The 20,635-nt window shown below is 39.3% G+C and overlaps 1 pseudogene; it reads left to right on the forward strand.

Moving 5' to 3' along the window:
• The first annotated feature begins 7,887 nt into the window (after positions 1-7,887).
• On the forward strand, positions 7,888-8,831 carry LOC128590437 (60S ribosomal protein L5-like; annotated as a pseudogene).
• Positions 8,832-20,635: the final 11,804 nt, after the last annotated feature.

The following is a 20,635-nucleotide window of genomic DNA, read 5'->3' on the forward strand; positions in this document are numbered from 1 at the left end:
AATGATTTGATTTCTCTGTCAATTTTGAAGCTTAGCTTAGCAGGGTACAGAATTCTGGGCTGAAAATTGTTCTGTTTAAGTAGATTAAATGTAGATGACCATTGTCTTCTTGCTTGGAAAGTTTCATTAGAGAAGTCTGCGGTCACTCTGATGGATTTGCCCCTGTAGGTCAACTGGCGCTTAATCCTGGCAGCTTGCAGAATCTTTTCTTTTGTCTTGACTTTGGACAGGTTCATCACAATGTGTCTTGGAGAAGCTCGGTTAGAGTTGAGGCGACCTGGGGTCCGATAGCCCTCTGAAAGCAGTGTGTCAGAATCTTTGGTGATATTTGGGAAATGTTCTTTTATAATATTCTCTAGTATGGCTTCCATTCCTCTGGGGCATTCTTCTTCCCCTTCTGGAATTCCTATAACTCGTATGTTGGAACGCTTCATAAAGTCCCATAATTCTGACAGTGAACGTTCTGCTTTCTCTCTCTTCTTTTCTGCCTCTTTTACACTCTGAGTTATCTCAAAAACTTTGTCTTCTACCTCTGAAATTCTTTCTTCTGCATGGTCTAACCTGTTGCTGATACTTTCCATTGCATCTTTAAGTTTCCTGATTGACCGTTTCATTTCCTTCAGCTCTGCTATATCCTTTTTATATTCTTCATATCGTTCATCTCTTATTTGATTCTGTTTTTGAATTTCCTTTTGGTTATTTTCCACTTTATTAGCAGTTTCCTTCATTGTTTCCATCATTTCTTTCATTGTTTTCAACATGTGTATTCTAAATTCCCTTTCTGTCATTCCTAACATTTCTGTATAGGTGGAATCCTCTGCAGTAGCTACCTCATGGTCCCTTGGCGGGGTTGTTCTGGACTGGTTCTTCATGTTGCCTGGAGTTTTCTGCTGATTCTTCCTCATGGGTGATTTCTTTTATCTGTTTCCTTGCCCTAATTTTCCTTTTACTTCCTCTTGCTCTTTAATTTCTCGTGCCTGTGCACTAAGGGTTACAGGACTGGAAGGGTGAAAAGGTTTAAGAGCAAAAAAGGGATGAAAGAAAGGAGGACCGAGTGATAAGGATAAAAAAAGAAAAATAGAGAAAGGAGAGGGAGTGGGTAAAAGGAATATTGACAAAAAGAAGAGAGGCACAGAGAGAGGGAGACAGAGCAATATAGGTGTACAGTAGGGTACTTTGATACAACCTAAAAAAAAAAAAACCACCTTCTGGAGGTGCCCAGTTGGGTGGTTCCCTTGAGGTCAGCAGCTCTTTGCTAACCTGATCAGACACAGTACCCCACCTCCACCAAGTAGAGAGGAAAGACAAAAATGCTATAAATCAAACCAAAACAAGCAAACAGAAAACTTTACGGGATATAATTGGCTGGAAAAACCAAATAATAGTGGTAGAAACACTAACAAAAATGAAGTTCTAATTATTGAAATAGGCAGCAATGGGAAATTATAATTAAACTAGAAAAATTGAGAAAGAAAAAGGATCTGTATGGAAAAGGTTGAACTTAAAAAACAAAACAACAATCCACAACATCAAAATAAACAAAAAAAAAACAACCAAACCAAAAAAAAAAAAAAACAAAAAAACACACAACCAAAAACAAAGCAGTATGTATATGTTATTGAATATTGTCTTGGCAACACGTGGGCTTCTGGGGTATGAGATGTTAATCACAGTTCTGATACGACTGGAGGCTGCTAGTTTCTCAAACCCCAGCAGGTAGACACCCCAAATCTCTCTTCAGCCCACTTAAAAGGCACTTTGAACTTGTTCACTTACTGAGCAGAAGCTTTCTCAGGGAAGTGCTTGTCGCTGGAATCACTGCTGAAGTGGCTATCCACTTACCCTGTGTGTCAAAACTGGTCTTCCTCTGTCCCCGAGGGTTAGGGCTGCAAGGAAGCTCAGACCCTGCCCTTAGGCTACTTGGTCGCTGGGTTACCAGCTCCCACCCAATTCCAGCTCTGCGACCCTGAGGGCAGAGCTTGCCGAGGCAGATCGCTCACAATGTGTGCCTGTGACCCAGATCCAAACACTATTAGCTCTGTCTGGCTCAGCGGCTCAGACTGGGGCCCTAGACAAAGGCCAAAGTTCTCTGCACTCCCGCTCAGGCTCTCCCCAAGGCAGTTCAGCTGAGTGCCAAGTCCAAAGACACCAAAACAGTTCACAGGTAAGGCCTTTCTGGTTTGCAGTCTCGCTGCTACTGAACTTACAGTTGTGGGCGGGTTTAGACGGATTGAACACACGTGACCACTTGCTGGTTTTCCACTGTTTTAGTCCTCCTCTTGGGGTCCAGAAGTCTCTCGCTGACCCCCCGTATCCTCTCAGGGGTGATGATAGGCAGATCCCACCAGCCAGAGATGCCTGGAGTCCTATATCCCCAGACTGACGGTGCCCAGATGCAAGGAAGCTGTTACTCGGCTGCCATCTTGCTCCACCTCTGAGGGACTTACTTTTATACTAAAAGTTATTAATAAATACTACTAGTCCTCAAGAAATTATCAGTTAGGTAAAATCTTTTTTTGTTGTTTTCTTGGCCATCATCTTCAACAATCCCTTTACACATTTAGCTCGTATGTCTTAGAGCGATGCCTCTGAATTCATTTCCACCATCTGCCACTCTTCTTTTCTCAGATATGAAGATGTCACCTAGTCAGAAAAACTAGCATTCATGGGTGTGAAAATGGGAAATAACTAGATGAATACCTTTTGGAGAAATATGCACATTTTTTTTTTCTGAGACAGTGTTAGTATCAGTGTCTAATTCATAAAGTAAGAGTTTTTTTCAGGCCAATTCATAGATAGTTGTATGGGGTTAGACCTGCTGATGAGGTAGAGACACGCTCATCTGTAAAAATGCATTATTAATGCTCATCTAGTCTATGTTATCTGTTTCATAACTCGGGATAGGTTAACAATACCAGTGCAGGAAATGAAAATGGCCTATTAGGGACCATAAAGGAAGCTTGAGTTCCATAAGACCAAACAGGTTATTATTAGGCATTGGCAAGTTTAAGAATGCTTTGCTAAAAAGTTTTCACTATTTTTCAGCACTGATATATGAAAAGAATATAAAATGTAATAGCAGAAGTATGAAAGTTGGAATAAAGCATTTGTGACACCTTCAATTATGTATTGAAATCAAGTAACAATCTGTAAACCTACAGCATTTCATGATTTTCATTATACAGAAGAGCTTCAAAAAGCTGGAGAGTTTTAGAATATGAAAAGTCCTACTTCTGATCCTCCATATTTAGGGAACTGAGAAGAAGATTTTGTTAAATCAGTAAATGCTTACTAAATTCCAGAAGCTGTGTTGTTTTGTTCCAGTAAAGAGATATTTGGCATAGTTACTGTTACTGAAATTGGAGCTATTATCTTATTAAAAATTAGATTTGTATGGCGGCACCTGTAGCTCAGTGGGCAGGGCGCCAACCAAATGCACTAAGGCTGGCTGGTTCGAGCCTGGCCTGGGCCTGCTAAAGAACAATGACAACTGCAACCAAAAAATAGGCATTGTGGTGGGTAACTGGTGGTCCCAGTTACCTTGGGAGGCTAAGGCAAGAGAATTGCTTAAGCCCAAGAATTTGAGGTTGCTGTAAGCTGTGATGCCACAGCACTCTACCCAGAGTGACATAGTAAGATTCTGTCTAAAAAAAAAAAAAATTACATTTGTAGTAATTCACTCTCATCTGCCACAGTTCATTCTGTGTTTGTGAAGGCCTAGAAGAATTGATAGAGATATGATATACTACCACTGTATCCTTCAATTCTTTGTAAGTTATGCCAATTTCTTATTTACTTACTTTGTTCACTTCTGACTATTAACTTTGGCCAGGGGATGCAAATTTCAGGACATTGTACCATTCTCTCTCTCATTCCAACCAATGTGAACTGCTAGACATTCCTGCATCAATTATACATTAATGGCTGGGGGAAATAAACACAGAGTGGGCTCAAGGACCTGTGGACCCACTATCAGATGACCCTGATTTATAGCTGGATTGATTGCCTGACTTCTGCAAGCCCTCATTCCAATAGGAGGACTGAGATTGTATTTTGTTTTGCCTTGGGTAGGCAATACTTATTCTCGAGTAGCTCCTACCTTGGCAAATGGCTTAGGGTTTCTTTGGAAGGAGAAAAAGGTAATACTGATTATATACTTCTTGTAGCATTGCAGGGCCATTCTTCAAAGAAATATAATCTCTTTAAACAATGCTGATCAATGTAGATCTGGAACCTGGGTGAATGTGGTGATTTTCCACTGTGGTACCTGACACCAGCCTTCTGCTCTGTGGGTCTTATAAGTCAAATAATACATTAGCTGACATTATGATATACTCGCCATCACTGGAAATCCCTGTGTGTCAAGCACATTAAAAACCTCCCTAGTCTTTATGCCATGATATTATTAATATAGGCAGTCCCCAAATTACAAACATCCAACTGATGAATGATTTGCATTTATGAATAGGAGCTATTACAGCTAATAGGTAAATGTATCTGTTCTGACTTACATACAAATTCAACTTAAGAACAAACCTAACAGAACCTATCTAGTTCATAACCGAGGGAAAGCCTGTACCGTAATTACATCCACTGTGCCTCTGATGGTTAGGTATTTCCAACAGGCTTTTTCCAATCTGGAGCTCAGTTTTATGGTTGAAGATAGTCACCAGTGAGCTTCTCAAAAATTCCAGTGCTCCCTAGTAACAATATGTAAATTGGGGGGGGGTGACTCAGATAAGGACAAATAGAAGAGAAAGGCCAGAAATATACCCATATTGAGGAATTTGGTATTAAATAGTGGTGACATTACTGGTTAGGGGGGGAAATTATTTAATAAGCTGGGCTCTTTTCCTTGTTAAAAATTGCTTGTTTTAAGTAAAAAATAATTATATCCCGTGGACATATCCATATCTCACATTATACAAAAGTAAATTCCACACGGAAATTGCTTAAATATGAAGAGCAAGACTAAAAATACTTTACAAGAAAATATAGGGTAACAACTTCATGATTTCAGGGTAGGAGAAGATTTTTCAAACAAGAACAAAAGTCACCAAATATAAGGGAAATATTGACATTTTATTTTATTTATTTTTGTGGAGACAGAGTCTCACTTTACTGCCCTCAGTAGAGTGCCATGACATCATGAGACTCACAGCAACCTCCAGCTCTTAGGCTTAGGTGATTCTCTTGCCTCAGCCTCCCAAGCAGCTGGGACTACAGGTGCTCGCCTCAATGCCTGGCTATATTTTTGTTGCAGTTTGGCTGGGGCTGGATTTGAACCTGCCACCCTAAGTATATGGGGCCGGTGCCCTACCCACTGAGCCACAGGTGCCGCCCAATATTGATATTTTATAATTCTAATGTTAAAAATTATAATCTAAAAGGTAAGTGACAGATTTGGAACAAGATATGTACTATATATATATATATATATTTTTTTTTTTTTTCTTTTCGCAGTTTTTGGCCAGGGCCAGGTTTGAACCCGCCACCTCCAGTATATGGGGCTGGCACCCTACTCCTTTGAGCCACATGTGCTGCCTGATATGTAAAATATTAATTCACCAAAGAAGTAACACAAATAGCACATAAAGAAAATTAAAGTCACAATGAATTAATATTTGGCAACTATCTGACTTCTACAATTTTAAATATCTTATGCGGGTAAGCATTGGAGAGAATAAGGAGCAACAACACTTTAATGCATTGCTGTGGGTAAAATTACTGGCACTATCCAGCAAAGTTGAATGTTTTCATATCTATGATGCAATAATTTCATATCTAGGATGATTATTACTGGATGTACACAGAAAATGTCTTCTTCCTTGACTTGTCATGATATTTAAAGTCCCACAAACATGTACATGCCTTTAGATTAAGTTATTGTTTATAAAAGGTTGTGGTTGGAATTCAAATGTCTTTCATTGGAGGAATAAATTATTACCTGACAACATGGATTATTTAATTATTTAATAAATTATTACCTGAGAACATGGATTATTTAATGATTATTTAATTTATCTCCTAGACAAGAATGCTAAGGGAATGACACACAGGAAGGTCAAAAAGAAACATCTTCAGAGTTAAAATTAACATTCCCTAAGGCAATAGGGGAATGTCATCTTTCCTTCCTTATCCAATTATTTTTAGTTCTATCTTCTTTTTTTTTTTTTATTTATTTTTTTTTTTTGTAGAGACAGAGTCTCACTGTACCGCCCTCGGGTAGAGTGCCGTGGCGTCACACGGCTCACAGCAACCTCTTAACTCTTGGGCTTACGCGATTCTCCTGCCTCAGCCTCCCGAGCAGCTGGGACTACAGGCGCCCGCCACAACGCCCGGCTATAGTTCTATCTTCTTAATTACACATCCACTGAGGCCTATAGACTCTCAGGTGAAGTGAAGTCTTTGGTTCTGCAGGAGCACTAGCAGATAGCACTTGTGAAGTGCTTGGAGATTTGCACAGCATCAGACTATGAAGTGAACATCTCTGGAAAATAGCTTGCTCTATAAGCTTTATGGATGTGGATTATAGGAGGAAGAGAATACTGACTGTATTTCACGAATATTGCTGGTCTCCCTGGCCTCCAGAAGAAGTGGCTGATTCATTCCACCTTTGAGCTTGGAAAACCATAGGAAGTGGGAGGCTTCCTCCAGGTTTCTCATCAGAGCACAAGAGGCTGTTGTAGGAGACACTACTTAACTCTCAGCCATTTAGGGGAATTCTGCTTCTGAGAGTAATTTGACAACTATTAGCTCTAGTGAGCAATCAAAAACAACAACAAAAACTCAAGGCACACCAATCCATCATCACCATCATTATTTCAGTAGGTCCAAAAGCCCAAGAAAAGTTACATAAGAAGTAGACCACTTGTCTAGAAAATTAGAACTACTGAAATAGGCAAATAACAACACAAACAGAAAAATAATTACATTTGAAGAAATTAAAACCAAGTCACCTATCCAAAAAGAGATCTGAATGCAGTACATAAGCCAAAAACATAAATTTCTAACTAGATAGGAATTTCTACTGCCAGTGATAATCTATTGATAGTAAGTGGGACTACTTTACCCTGTTGTAGTAAACAATCAGAAAACTGAACAAATTTAATGGAATACTAGTTTTATGATAGTGGGCAACAGGTAGTGTAGGACGGGGATTCCAAGGAGAAAGCAAACAAAAGATGTAATCCAATTTGTAATTTTCCAGATCACAGTGCATGTATCACCTCCCAAGCGGAATACCGTAATTTCTCTGAATTCAGGAAGAAAAAATCAGAAATTGGAGAGTTTGATTCAGCTAAATATTTTGGGTGTAGTACCAGAAAAGAAAGAATTACCTCTGAAGAGAAGAACTTTAGACACTTTAATAGACGTTCCCTTGAATCTGTTGCCATACTGAGGTGAAACTCCATGACCTTTCTGACAGCCCACATGGATGGGGAAGAAATTTGAGCTCCGACTAGTGAGTTCTGATGTCCTTTAAGAGAAGATAAGCATTCAGTGAAAATCCTGGAAGAGTCATGACTTAGTATTAGTACAAGTCTAGATCCAGCATAACAACTGAGCTAAATCCATCCTAAGAAAGTTTTAAAACAGTCCTTTGAAGGATTAAATATTCTAAAAATTTAATAATTTAAGTGCATGTAACAACAACATTCACCACTCTTTACACTCTTTAAAGGAAGAAAACATAATCCAGTATTTAATAACATTCACAATATTCAGCATCCAGTCAAATTACTAGATATGACAAGACAGGGAAAATATGTTGATAACAAAGAGAAAAATCAGTCAATAGTAACAGGTTTAATAATGTCAGTGATGCTCGTCTCCCCCCAGCGCTGCTGGGCCTCTAAGTTTGAGTGGGGTTGTGGACACAGGTCTCTATCCTACAGGCTGGGGTTTGTTAAAGTTGTCAAGAATAAGGCCTACTTTAAGAGATACCAAGTGAAATTTAGATGATGATGAGAGAGTAAAACTGATTATGATGCTTGGAAATGCTTAGTGATACAGGATAAAAATAAGTACAACACAACCAAATACATAATGATAGTTTGTGAAACTAACAGAGGTATTATTTATCAGATTGCTGTCAGATGTCTATATAGAAGGGGATATGATAGTCTGCACAGCTGATGCACATGAACTATCAAAATATGGTATGCAGGTTGGTCTGACAAATAATGCTGTAGCATATCGTACTGGTCTGCTGTTGGCCTGCAGACTTCTCAGTTAGTTTGGCATGGACAAGATCTATGAAGGCCAAGTGGAGGTGAGTGGAGACAAACACAACGTGGGAAGCATCAGTGGCCAGCCTGGTACTTTTATATGCTATTTGGATATAGGCCATGCCAGAGTTATCACTGGCAATAAAATCTGGGGGGCCCTGAAGGGAGGTGTGGATGGAGGCTTGTCTATCCCTCAAGTACCAATTTTCAAGTTCTGATTCTAAAAGCAAGGAATTTAATGCTGAAGTATGCTGTAAGTATATCATTGGTCAAAATGCTGCAGATTATATGAGTTATCTAATGGAAGAAGATGCTTACAAGAAACAGTTCTCTCAATATGGAAAGAACAACGTCACTCCAGATAGGATGGAGGAGTGTATAAGGAAAGTCATGCTGTTATAAAAAGATAATCCAGTCTATGAGAAGGCCAAGCAAGAAGTTAAAAAGAAGAGAAGGAACCATCCCAAAGCGTCCTCCACCCAGAAGAAAGATCAGATAGCTCAAAAGAAAGCAAGCTTCCTCAAAGCTCAGGATCAGGCTGTTATTTTATATAAGGATTTTTCAGAAAAAACAATAAACGTATTGACTAAACAACTTTAAAAAATACAGTGATGGCTCCACGCCGCGGTCTTCCTTGCTGCCCCGCACCTGTGCCACGGACTCCCGGGTTACGAGCCCTTTCCGCAGCCTCAGCTGGGACCACCCAGACCCTGGAACTGGCCTAATTGGCCCCCGACTCTTCTCCCAGGGATGGTGAACCACCTTGTGAATAGACACCATGACCCTAATTTGTCTTTTTGAACTCAGGCTTGGAGGCGGAGCAAGATGGCAGCCGAGTAACAGCTTCCTTGCATCTGGGCACCGTGAGTCTGGGGAGATAGGACTCCAGGCATCTCTGGCTGGTGGGAACTTCCTAGCATCACTCCTATGAGGATACAGGGAGTCAGTGAGAGACTTCTGGACCCCAAGAGGAGGACTAAAACAGTGGAAAACCGGCAAGTGGTCGCGTGTGTTCAATCCGTCTAAACCTGCCCACAACTTCCACAGGCACAAGAACTTAAAGAGCAAGAGGAAGTGAAAGGAAAATTAGGGCAAGGAAACAGATAAAAGAAATCACTCATGAGGAAGAATCAGCAGAAAACTCCAGGCAACGTGAAGAACCAGTCCAGAACAACCCCGCCAAGGGACCATGAGGTAGCTACTGCAGAGGATTCCACCTATACAGAAATGTTAGGAATGACAGAAAGGGAATTTAGAATACACATGTTGAAAACAATGAAAGAAATGATGGAAACAATGAAGGAAACTGCTAATAAAGTGGAAAATAACCAAAAGGAAATCCAAAAACAGAATCAAATCAGAGATGAACGATATGAAGAATATAAACAGGATATAGCAGAGCTGAAGGAAATGAAAGAGTCAATCAGGGAACTTAAAGATGCAATGGAAAGTTTCAGCAACAGGTTAGACCATGCAGAAGAAAGAATTTCAGAGGTAGAAGACAAAGTTTTTGAGATAACTCAGATAGTAAAAGAGGCAGAAAAGAAGAGAGAGAAAGCAGAACGTTCACTGTCAGAATTATGGGACTTTATGAAGCGTTCCAAGATACGAGTTATAGGATTCCAGAAGGGGAAGAAGAATGCCCCAGAGGAATGGAAGCCATACTAGAGAATATTATAAAAGAACATTTCCCAAACATCACCAAAGATTCTGACACACTGCTTTCAGAGGGCTATCGGACCCCAGGTCGCCTCAACTCTAACCGAGCTTCTCCAAGACACATTGTGATGAACCTGTCCAAAGTCAAGACAAAAGAAAAGATTCTGCAAGCTGCCAGGAGTAAGCGCCAGTTGACCTACAGGGGCAAATCCATCAGAGTGACCGCAGACTTCTCTAATGAAACTTTCCAAGCAAGAAGACAATGGTCATCTACCTTTAATCTACTTAAACAGAACAATTTTCGGCCCAGAATTCTGTACCCTGCTAAGCTAAGCTTCAAAATTGACGGAGAAATCAAATCATTTACGGATATACAAACATTGAGGAAATTTGCCACAACAGGACCGGCTCTACAGGAAATACTTCAACCTGTTCTGCACACTGACCACCACAATGGATCAGCAGCAAAATAAGAACTCAGAAATCAAAGGACAGAACCTAACCTCCACACTGATGCAAAAGATAAAACTAAGCAATGGACTCTCACCAAGTAAGACGAATAGAATACTACCACACTTATCAATTATCTCCATAAATGTTAATGGCTTGAATTCCCCACTGAAGAGACATAGATTGGCTGACTGGATTAAAAAACACAAGCCATCCATTTGCTGTCTGCAAGAAACACACCTGGCTTCAAAAGACAAATTCAAGCTCCGAGTCAAGGGTTGGAAGACAATTTTTCAGGCAAATGGAATTCAGAAGAAAAGAGGAGTTGCAATCTTATTTTCAGATACATGTGGATTTAAAGCAACTAAAGTCAAAAAAGACAAAGATGGTCACTTTATATTGGTCAAGGGAAAACTACAACAAGAAGATATTTCAATTCTAAATATTTATGCACCCAATTTAAATGCTCCCAGATTCTTGAAGTAGACCTTACTCAGTCTGAGCAATATGATATCTGATAATACCATCATAATAGGGGACTTTAACACTCCTCTTACAGAGCTGGACAGATCCTCTAAACAGAAATTAAACAAAGATGTAAGAGATTTAAATGAGACCCTAGAACAACTATGCTTGATAGATGCATATAGAACACTCCACCCCAAAGACAAAGAATATACATTCTTCTCATCACCCCATGGAACAGTCTCCAAAATTGATCATATCCTGGGACACAAAACAAATGTCAACAGAATCAAAAGAATTGAAATTTTACCTTGTATCTTTTCAGACCATAAGGCACTAAAGGTGGAACTCAACTCTAACAAAAATGCTCAACCCCACCCAAAGGCATGGAAATTAAACAATCTTCTGTTGAATAAAAGATGGGTGCAGGAAGAAATAAAACAGGAAATCATTAACTTCCTTGAGCATAACAACAATGAAGACACAAGCTACCAAAACCTGTGGGATACTGCAAAAGCAGTTTTGAGAGGAAAATTCATCGCTTTAGATGCCTACATTCGAAAAACAGAAAGAGAGCACATCAACAATCTCACAAGAGATCTTATGGAATTGGAAAAAGAAGAACAATCTAAGCCTAAACTCAGGAGAAGAAAAGAAATATCCAAAATCAAATCAGAGATCAATGAAATTGAAAACAAAAGAATCATTCAGAAAATTAATGAAACAAGGAGTTGGTTTTTTGAAAAAATAAATAAAATAGATAAACCATTAGCCAGACTAACTAGAAATAGAAAAGTAAAATCTCTAGTAACCTCAATTAGAAACGATAAAGGGGAAATAACAACTGATCCCACAGAGATACAAGAGATCATCTCTGAATACTGCCAGAAACTCTATGCCCAGAAATTTGACAATGTGAAGGAAATGGATCAATATTTGGAATCACACCCTCTCCCTAGACTTAGCCAGGAAGAAATAGACCTCCTGAACAGACCAATTTCAAGCACTGAGATCAAAGGAACAATAAAAAAGCTTCCAACTAAAAAATGCCCTGGTCCAGATGGCTTCACTCCAGAATTCTATCAAACCTTCAAGGAAGAGCTTATTCCTGTACTGCAGAAATTATTCCAAAAAACTGAGGAGGAAGGAATCTTCCCCAACACATTCTATGAAGCAAACATCACCCTGACACCAAAACCAGGAAAAGACCCAAACAAAAAGGAGAATTTCAGACCAATCTCACTCATGAACATAGATGCAAAAATTCTCAACAAAATCCTAGCCAATAGATTACAGCTTATCATCAAAAAAGTCATTCATCATGATCAAGTAGGCTTCATCCCAGGGATGCAAGGCTGGTTTAACATACGCAAGTCTATAAACGTTATCCACCATATTAACAGAGGCAAAAATAAAGATCACATGATCCTCTCAATAGATGCAGAAAAAGCATTTGATAAAATCCAGCATCCTTTTCTAATTAGAACACTGAAGAGTATAGGCATAGGTGGCACATTTCTAAAACTGATTGAAGCTATCTATGACAAACCCACAGCCAATATTTTACTGAATGGAGTAAAACTGAAAGCTTTTCCTCTTCGAACTGGAACCAGACAAGGTTGTCCTCTGTCACCTTTACTATTCAACGTAGTGCTGGAAGTTCTAGCCAATACAATTAGGCAAGGCAAGGAAATAAAGGGAATCCAAATGGGAGCAGAGGAGGTCAAACTCTCCCTCTTTGCTGACGACATGATCTTATACTTAGAGAACCCCAAAGACTCAACCACAAGACTCCTAGAAGTCATCAAAAAATACAGTAATGTTTCAGGATATAAAATCAATGTCCACAAGTCAGTAGCCTTTGTGTACACCAATAACAGTCAAGATGAGAAGCTAATTAAGGACACAACTCCCTTCACCATAGTCTCAAAGAAAATGAAATACCTAGGAATATACCTAACGAAGGAGGTGAAGGACCTCTATAAAGAAAACTATGAACTCCTCAGAAAGGAAATAGCAGAGGATATTAACAAATGGAAGAACATACCATGCTCATGGATGGGAAGAATCAACATTGTTAAAATGTCTATACTTCCCAAAGCAATCTACCTATTCAATGCCATTCCTATCAAAGTACCTACATCGTACTTTCAAGATTTGGAAAAAATGATTCTGCGTTTTGTATGGAACCGGAAAAAACCCCGTATAGCTAAGGCAGTTCTTAGTAACAAAAATAAAGCTGGGGGCATCAGCATACCAGATTTTAGTCTGTACTACAAAGCCATAGTGGTACTGGCACAAAAACAGAGACATAGACACTTGGAATCGAATTGAAAACCAAGAAATGAAACTAACATCTTACAACCACCTAATCTTCGATAAACCAAACAAGAACTTACCTTGGGGGAAAGACTCCCTATTCAATAAATGGTGTTTGGAGAACTGGATGTCTACATGTAAAAGACTGAAACTGGACCCACACCTTTCCCCACTCACAAAAATTGATTCAAGATGGATAAAGGACTTAAATTTAAGGCATGAAACAATAAAAATCCTCAAAGAAAGCATAGGAAAAACACTGGAAGATATTGGCCTGGGGGAAGACTTCATGAAGAAGACCGCCATGGCAATTGCGACAACAACAAAAATAAACAAATGGGACTTCATTAAACTGAAAAGCTTCTGTACAGCTAAGGAGACAATAACCAAAGCAAAGAGACAACCCACACAATGGGAAAGGATATTTGCATATTTTCAATCAGACAAAAGCTTGATAACCAGGATCTATAGAGAACTCAAATTAATCCACATGAAAAAAGCCAACAATCCCTTATATCAATGGGCAAGAGACATGAATAGAACTTTCTCTAAAGACGACAGACGAATGGCTAACAAACACATGAAAAAATGATCATCATCTCTATATATTAGAGAAATGCAAATCAAAACATCCCTGAGATATCATCTAACCCCAGTGAGAATGGCCCACATCACAAAATCTCAAAACTGCAGATGCTGGCGTGGATGTGGAGAGAAGGGAACACTTTTACACTGCTGGTGGGACTGCAAACTAGTACAACCTTTCTGGAAGGAAGTATGGAGAAACCTCAAAGCACTCAAGCTAGACCTCCCATTCGATCCTGCAATCCCATTACTGGGCATCTACCCAGAAGGAAAAAAATCCTTTTATCATAAGGACACTTGTACTAGACTGTTTATTGCAGCTCAATTTACAATCGCCAAAATGTGGAAAGAGCCTAAATGCCCACCAACCCAGGAATGGATTAACAAGCTGTGGTATATGTATACCATGGAATACTATTCAGCCATTAAAAAAAATGGAGACTTTACATCCTTCGTATTAACCTGGATGGAAGTGGAAGACATTATTCTTAGTAAAGCATTACAAGAATGGAGAAGCATGAATCCTATGTACTCAATCTTGATATGAGGACCATTAATGACAGTTAAGGTTATGGGGGGGAAGCAGAAAGAGGGATGGAGGGAGGGGTGTGGGGCCTTAGTGTGTGTCACACTTTATGGGGGCAAGACACGATTGCAAGAGGGACTTTACCTAACAATTGTAAGCAGTGTAACTGGCTTATTGTACCCTCAATGAATCCCCAACAATTAAAAAAAAAATACAGTGATGATGGAAATAATAAAGACTTTAACAAAGCTACAGTATTTAAAGAGAACCATGGATATAATGAGAAGGAAATGGAAGATATAAAAATGACAAATATAACGTTTCAAAGGAAAAATTGGCTGCAGCAAATTAATAGCAGAGTAAATTGTTTAGGAAAAAGCTCAATGAACTTGAAGATATGGCAATAGACACAATTTAAATTTGAGCATAGAGAAAAGAGATTGGAAAAATGAACAAAATGGACAAACAATAAAGAACATAAATTAAACCAATAACTATGTCTTTGAGAAGAATAGTGAAATTGATAACCTCTAGCTAGACAGATGAAGAAGGAGAAAAGACACAAATTACCGATATCTGGAATCAAAGAGGGGAGATTACTACAGATATCAAAAGATTATTATAATAAAGATTATAATACAGATTATATAATATATAGTAAAGATTATATAAAATACAGATTATTATAATAAAGTTTAGACCAATTTTAGTAAAAAAATGGAAAAACCTAGGTATCTTTAAACACACATATCTATTAAAGAAATTGAATTCGGGTGGCACCTGTGGCTCAAAGGAATAGGGTGCTGGCCCCATATGCTGGAGGTGGTGGGTTCAAACCCAGCCCCGGCCAAAAACTGCAAAAAAAAAAAAAAAAAATTGAATTCATTCTATAAATGAATTATCTACCCCTCCCCCCCACAATCCATGTATAGGCGATTTGATAAAACATTTTAGGAATAATACCAATGCTATACACACTGTTTCACAAAATAGAGAAGAGGAAATACTTTCCAACTTATAAGAAGTCAGCATTATCCTAATACCAAAAGTAGATGAAATTATAAGAAGAAACTATAGACCAGCATCTCTCATGAACAAAGATGCAAAAAACCTTAAAATGTATTAGCAGGCCAGATGTGCATGCTCATGCCTGTAATACTAGCACATTATAAAATGTGTACATCGGGACGATGGGGTGGGAGAACAGAGTGAGCTTAGGAGTCTGAGTCCAGAATGGGCAACATAGAGACCCTCATCTCTACAAAAAAATTAGCAAAGCATGGTGGTTTGCATCTGTAGTCTCAGCTACTTCAGAGGCTGATGGAAGAGGATCACTTGAGTCCAGGAATTTAAAGGTGCAGTGAGCTATGATGCCATCACTGCACTCTAGCTTGGGTGACAGAGCAAATGAGACCTGCTTCTAATACACACACACACACACGAACTCAGCAATCTACATAAGGATAAAATATTATTCTGTGTTTATTTCTGGAATACAAATTGTTTTAACATTTGAATATTAATCAGTGTATTTTGCAATATTAAAAAACTGAAAAAGAAAACCCATATGATCATAGCAATAGATGAAAAAAATAACAAAATTTAACATTCATTCATTATAACACTCTTAAATAGAAAGTAACTTCCTCAAACAGACAAAGAGCATAGACAAATGAGTCAATTATGTGGAGGAGAGGATGATCACTACTCAGATGCAAATTGAAGGCTTGGAAGACTTTTGAATGAAATTTTTCAAAGCACAGAATAAAAATAGGGAGAGTTGAAAATCATAAGGAGGCCAGGCATACTGACTCACGCCTGTCACCCTACAACTCTTGGAGGCTAGAGTGGGTGGACTGCTTGAGCTCAGAAGTTCCAGACTAGCCTGAGCATTGTGTTGGGTGCCTGTAGTCCTAGCTACTTGAGAGGCTGAGTCAAGAGGATCACTTGAACACAGGAGTTTGAGGTAGCTGTGAGATATGACACCATGGCACTCTACCAAGGGACAAAGTGAGACTCTGTTTCAAAAACAAAAATCATAAGGGAAAGAAGATTTGTATAATAAATAGCTTCAGAATATCTAACATGAAAGTAGGCATTTCAGACCAGTATCCAATAGATAGAGACAAGTAATTATTAAACAAGTAATATAAGAACTTTTTCCTAAGTTGAAGGAAGATTTGAATGCAGCATTTTATGTAGTATTGAAAAGATATACACAGGCATATCCTTATAAAATTATTGAAATCTAAGTATAAAGATATGTTACAAAATTTCAAATGAAAGAATACATTTTCTACAAAAGAAAATGGATTAGAATATCTTAATTATTGATCTGCAACACTAGAACTCCAAAGTCAGTGGAATAATATCTAGCAGTTACAGAAAAAGAGTTGTAACCTTAGAGTTTTCTATTCAACCTAAATATTATTACCTTATTAAGGAAGAAGAAAAATACTTAAAGATATCCAAGAAATTATAAGACATTTTACATATTGCTAAAGTTTAGATATTTTTCCTCCCAGGTTTCATGTTGAAAATTGAACCCCAATGTTGGAGGTGTTTAAGGCATGGGAATGGATCCCTCATGAATGGCCTGCGACTGTCCTTGTGGTAAAGAGTGAGTTCTTCCTCTATTGTTTCCAGTGACAGCTGGTTGTTAAAAGGAGTCTGGCTCCTTCCTTCCCTCTCTTGCTATGTGACATCTGTATGCAGCAGCTCCTCCTCACCTTCTACCATGAGTGGAAGCAGTCTCATCAGAAGCAGAAAACAGAGGGGAGGAGACAAGATGGCGGACTGAAGCCAGCTTTCAACAAAGGCTCCCGTCCAGAAGGAGAGTTAAGGGATAGGAATTTAGTAAGTATCCTGGTGGACTTGAGCCTCACCAAGAGAGAAGGCTGAAGAACGCACATCAACACCGCTGAGGCAAGTTGTGATCAGAAGGATGCAAACAAAAGAACGCTCACTTCTGGATATCCTGAGGCCACACCCCCTGTCTCCCTGGGCAACCAGAGGAGGCCACCGGTGACACGGCTCACAAACCCGGAAGCCTCCAGGGTGGGGCCGACCCAGAGAGGTGTTCAGACGCAATTCTCCAACAGCAAAGACGTTTGAACTCAAAACAGCCCGTCTCCTGTAGGCGACGACAGGAACAGAGACAGAACCTCACAAAGTTGTCTGTTCTGTTCTGTTCTGTTAGCAGCATCCATCAGGGACGGGGCTAAGCCTGAGTGAACACCTCCTTCCCATCACCTGCATCAAACACTCAAAGATGTCAGGCCCCATCTCCTCCTGCTAGATAGCGGCAGTCTGCGGGGGCCTGGCAGACTTCCTTGCGATTCAGGCAGGTGCAAACCCCTGGAGTGTCTGTTCACTGCAGGCAACTGGGTTAGCCATCTGCAGAGATACCAGTGACTGGGTCCGACGGAGGGGCAAAGTGAGGAAGGAGACGTCAACCTTCCCACACTGCTCTGTTTGCTGGGTGGCTCCTCCTGACTCCACACTGCACTGGGGTGAGCTGTGTCAGAGGAGTCACCAGGCCCCTGTGATCCAGTTCCCAGAGACCTCTTGAACCCTTCCACCCGAGACAAGTGCCGATTGAGACAGGTGATTCGGACCTTTTGAACTGGGCTAATAGACTGAGGACTTTTCAGGCGGTGCCCTGGGTGTGCGATTGTAGGAAGGTTTGATTCTCCTTTTCCAAGGGGCCAGAGGTGGGCAGGCGGGGTGACTTAATTGCTGATTTTTCCACACAGCTGAGACTTCAAGCCAGAGTAGAAGTTGCAATAGGATCGAACAGAAACCAGCTGAAAACAAGACAGAACCAATTTGCTCCACCACACCAGACAGGGCAACAGTTTCTCAGGCCACAACACTGTACGGGCCCTCGATAAAACCCCAGGGGAAAAACCAAAGGGAGTAAACCATGGGGCGGAATCAGCGGAAAAACTCTGGTAACATGAATAACCAGAATAGATCAACCCCCCCAAGAAAAGATACGGCAGATGTGATTGAAGATCCCATTCATAAACAACTGGCTGAGATGTCAGAAGTCGAATTCAGAATTTGGTTTGCAGACAAGATTAATAAAATGGAATTAGGAATTCGAGGAGAAATTCAAAAACTGTCTCAAGAATTTAACGAATTTAAAGACAAAACCACCAAAGACTTAGACACACTGAAACAAGAACTTACAGCCCTCAAAGATATGAAAAATACAGTAGAATCCCTCAGTAACAGAATGGAGCAAGCAGAAGAAAGGATTTCTGACATTGAAGATAAAGTCTTCGAACGCTCCCAATCTCTCAAAGAGGAAGAGAAATGGAGAGCAAAAACAGATCACTCACTCAGAGAGCTCTCAGATAATTCGAAAAAAAACAACATAAGGGTTATAGGAATTTCGGAGACTGATGAAGTGGCTGCCAAGGGCACAGAGGCCCTTCTACATGAAATTATGAAAGAAAATTTTCCAGACATGCCTAGAGAATCTGAAATTCAGATAGCAGACAGCTTCAGAACCCCAGCACGATTCAACCCCAATAAGCCATCTCCCAGACATATCATAATTAGCTTCACTAAAGTTAACATGAAAGAGAAGATTCTCAAAGCAGCCCGGCGAAAGAAAACTATAACGTACAAAGGTAAGAATATTAGAATAACTGCAGACCTCTCTGCTGAAACTTTTCAAGCCAGAAGAGGCTGGTCATCAACTTTTAATCTCCTAAAGCAAAAAAACTTTCAACCCAGGATCTTGTATCCAGCTAAACTGAGTTTCATCTATGATGGAGAAATTAAATACTTCAATGACATTCATATGTTGAAAAAATTTGCCATAAGTAAACCAGCTCTTCAGGATGTTCTCAGACCTATCCTCCACAATGACCAACCCAATCCTATACCACAAAAGTAAACTCACTCAGAAACTTCGGATCAAACTCCAACTTCCACACTGGCGAAAGGATTAAAAATGTCCACTGGACCTTTGAAAAACTCGATACCCAAAATTCCACCAGACTTATCAATACTCTCCATCAATGTGAATGGCTTAAACTGTCCTCTAAAGAGGCATAGGTTAGCTGACTGGATACAAAAACTTAAGCCAGATATTTGTTGCATACAAGAGTCACATCTCAACTTAAAAGACAAATACAGACTCAGGGTGAAAGGATGGTCATCCATATTTCAGGCAAATGGTAATCAGAAAAAAGCAGGTGTTGCAATTTTATTTGCAGATACAGTAGGCTTTAAACCATCAAAAGTAAGGAAGGACAAGAATGGTCACTTCATATTTGTTAAGGGTAATACTCAATATGACGAGATCTCAATTATTAATATCTATGCACCCAACCAGAATGCACCTCAATTTATAAGAGAAACTCTAACAGACATGAGTAACTAGATTTCCTCCAGCTCCATAATCGTTGGAGATTTCAACACTCCCTTGGCAGTGATGGATCGATCCTCCAGAAAGAAGCTGAGCAAAGAAATCTTAGATTTAAACCTAACCATCCAATATTTAGATTTAGCAGACATCTACAGAACATTTCATCCCAACAAAACTGAATACACATACTTCTCATCAGCCCACGGAACTTACTCCAAAATTGATCACATTTTAGGTCACAAGTCTAACCTCAGTAAATTTAAAGGAATAGAAATTATTCCATGCATCTTCTCGGACCATCATGGAATAAAACTTGAATTGAGTAACAACAGGAATCTGCATACCCATACCAAAACATGGAAGTTAAATAACCTTATGCTGAATGATAGTTGGGTCAGAGATGAGATTAAGAAAGAAATCACCAATTTTTTGGAACAAAATGACAATGAAGACACAAACTATCAGAACCTCTGGGACACCGCAAAGGCAGTTCTAAGAGGGAAATTTATAGCACTGCAAGCCTTCCTCAAGAGAACGGAAAGAGAGGAAGTTAACAACTTAATTGGACATCTCACGCAACTGGAAAAGGAAGAACATTCCAACCCCAAACCCAGTAGAAGAAAAGAAATAACCAAAATTAGAGCAGAATTAAATGAAATTGAAAACAAAAGAATAATACAACAGATCAATAAATCAAAAAGCTGGTTTTTTGAAAAGGTCAATAAAATAGATAAACCTCTGGCCAACCTAATCAGGAAAAAAAGAGTAAAATCTCTAATATCATCAATCAGAAACAACAAAGACGAAATAACCACAGACTCATCAGAAATCCAAAATATCCTTAATGAATATTACAAGAAACTTTATTCTCAGAAATATGAAAATCTGAAGGAAATAGACCAATACTTGGAAGCACGCCACCTTCCAAGACTTAACCAGAATCAAGTGGAAATGTTGAACAGACCCATATCAAGTTCAGAAATAGCATCAACTATACAAAACCTCCCTAAAAAGAAA

Source organism: Nycticebus coucang, chromosome 1 (assembly GCF_027406575.1).
Source record: "Nycticebus coucang isolate mNycCou1 chromosome 1, mNycCou1.pri, whole genome shotgun sequence".
In the NCBI taxonomy this organism is placed as follows: domain Eukaryota; kingdom Metazoa; phylum Chordata; class Mammalia; order Primates; family Lorisidae; genus Nycticebus; species Nycticebus coucang.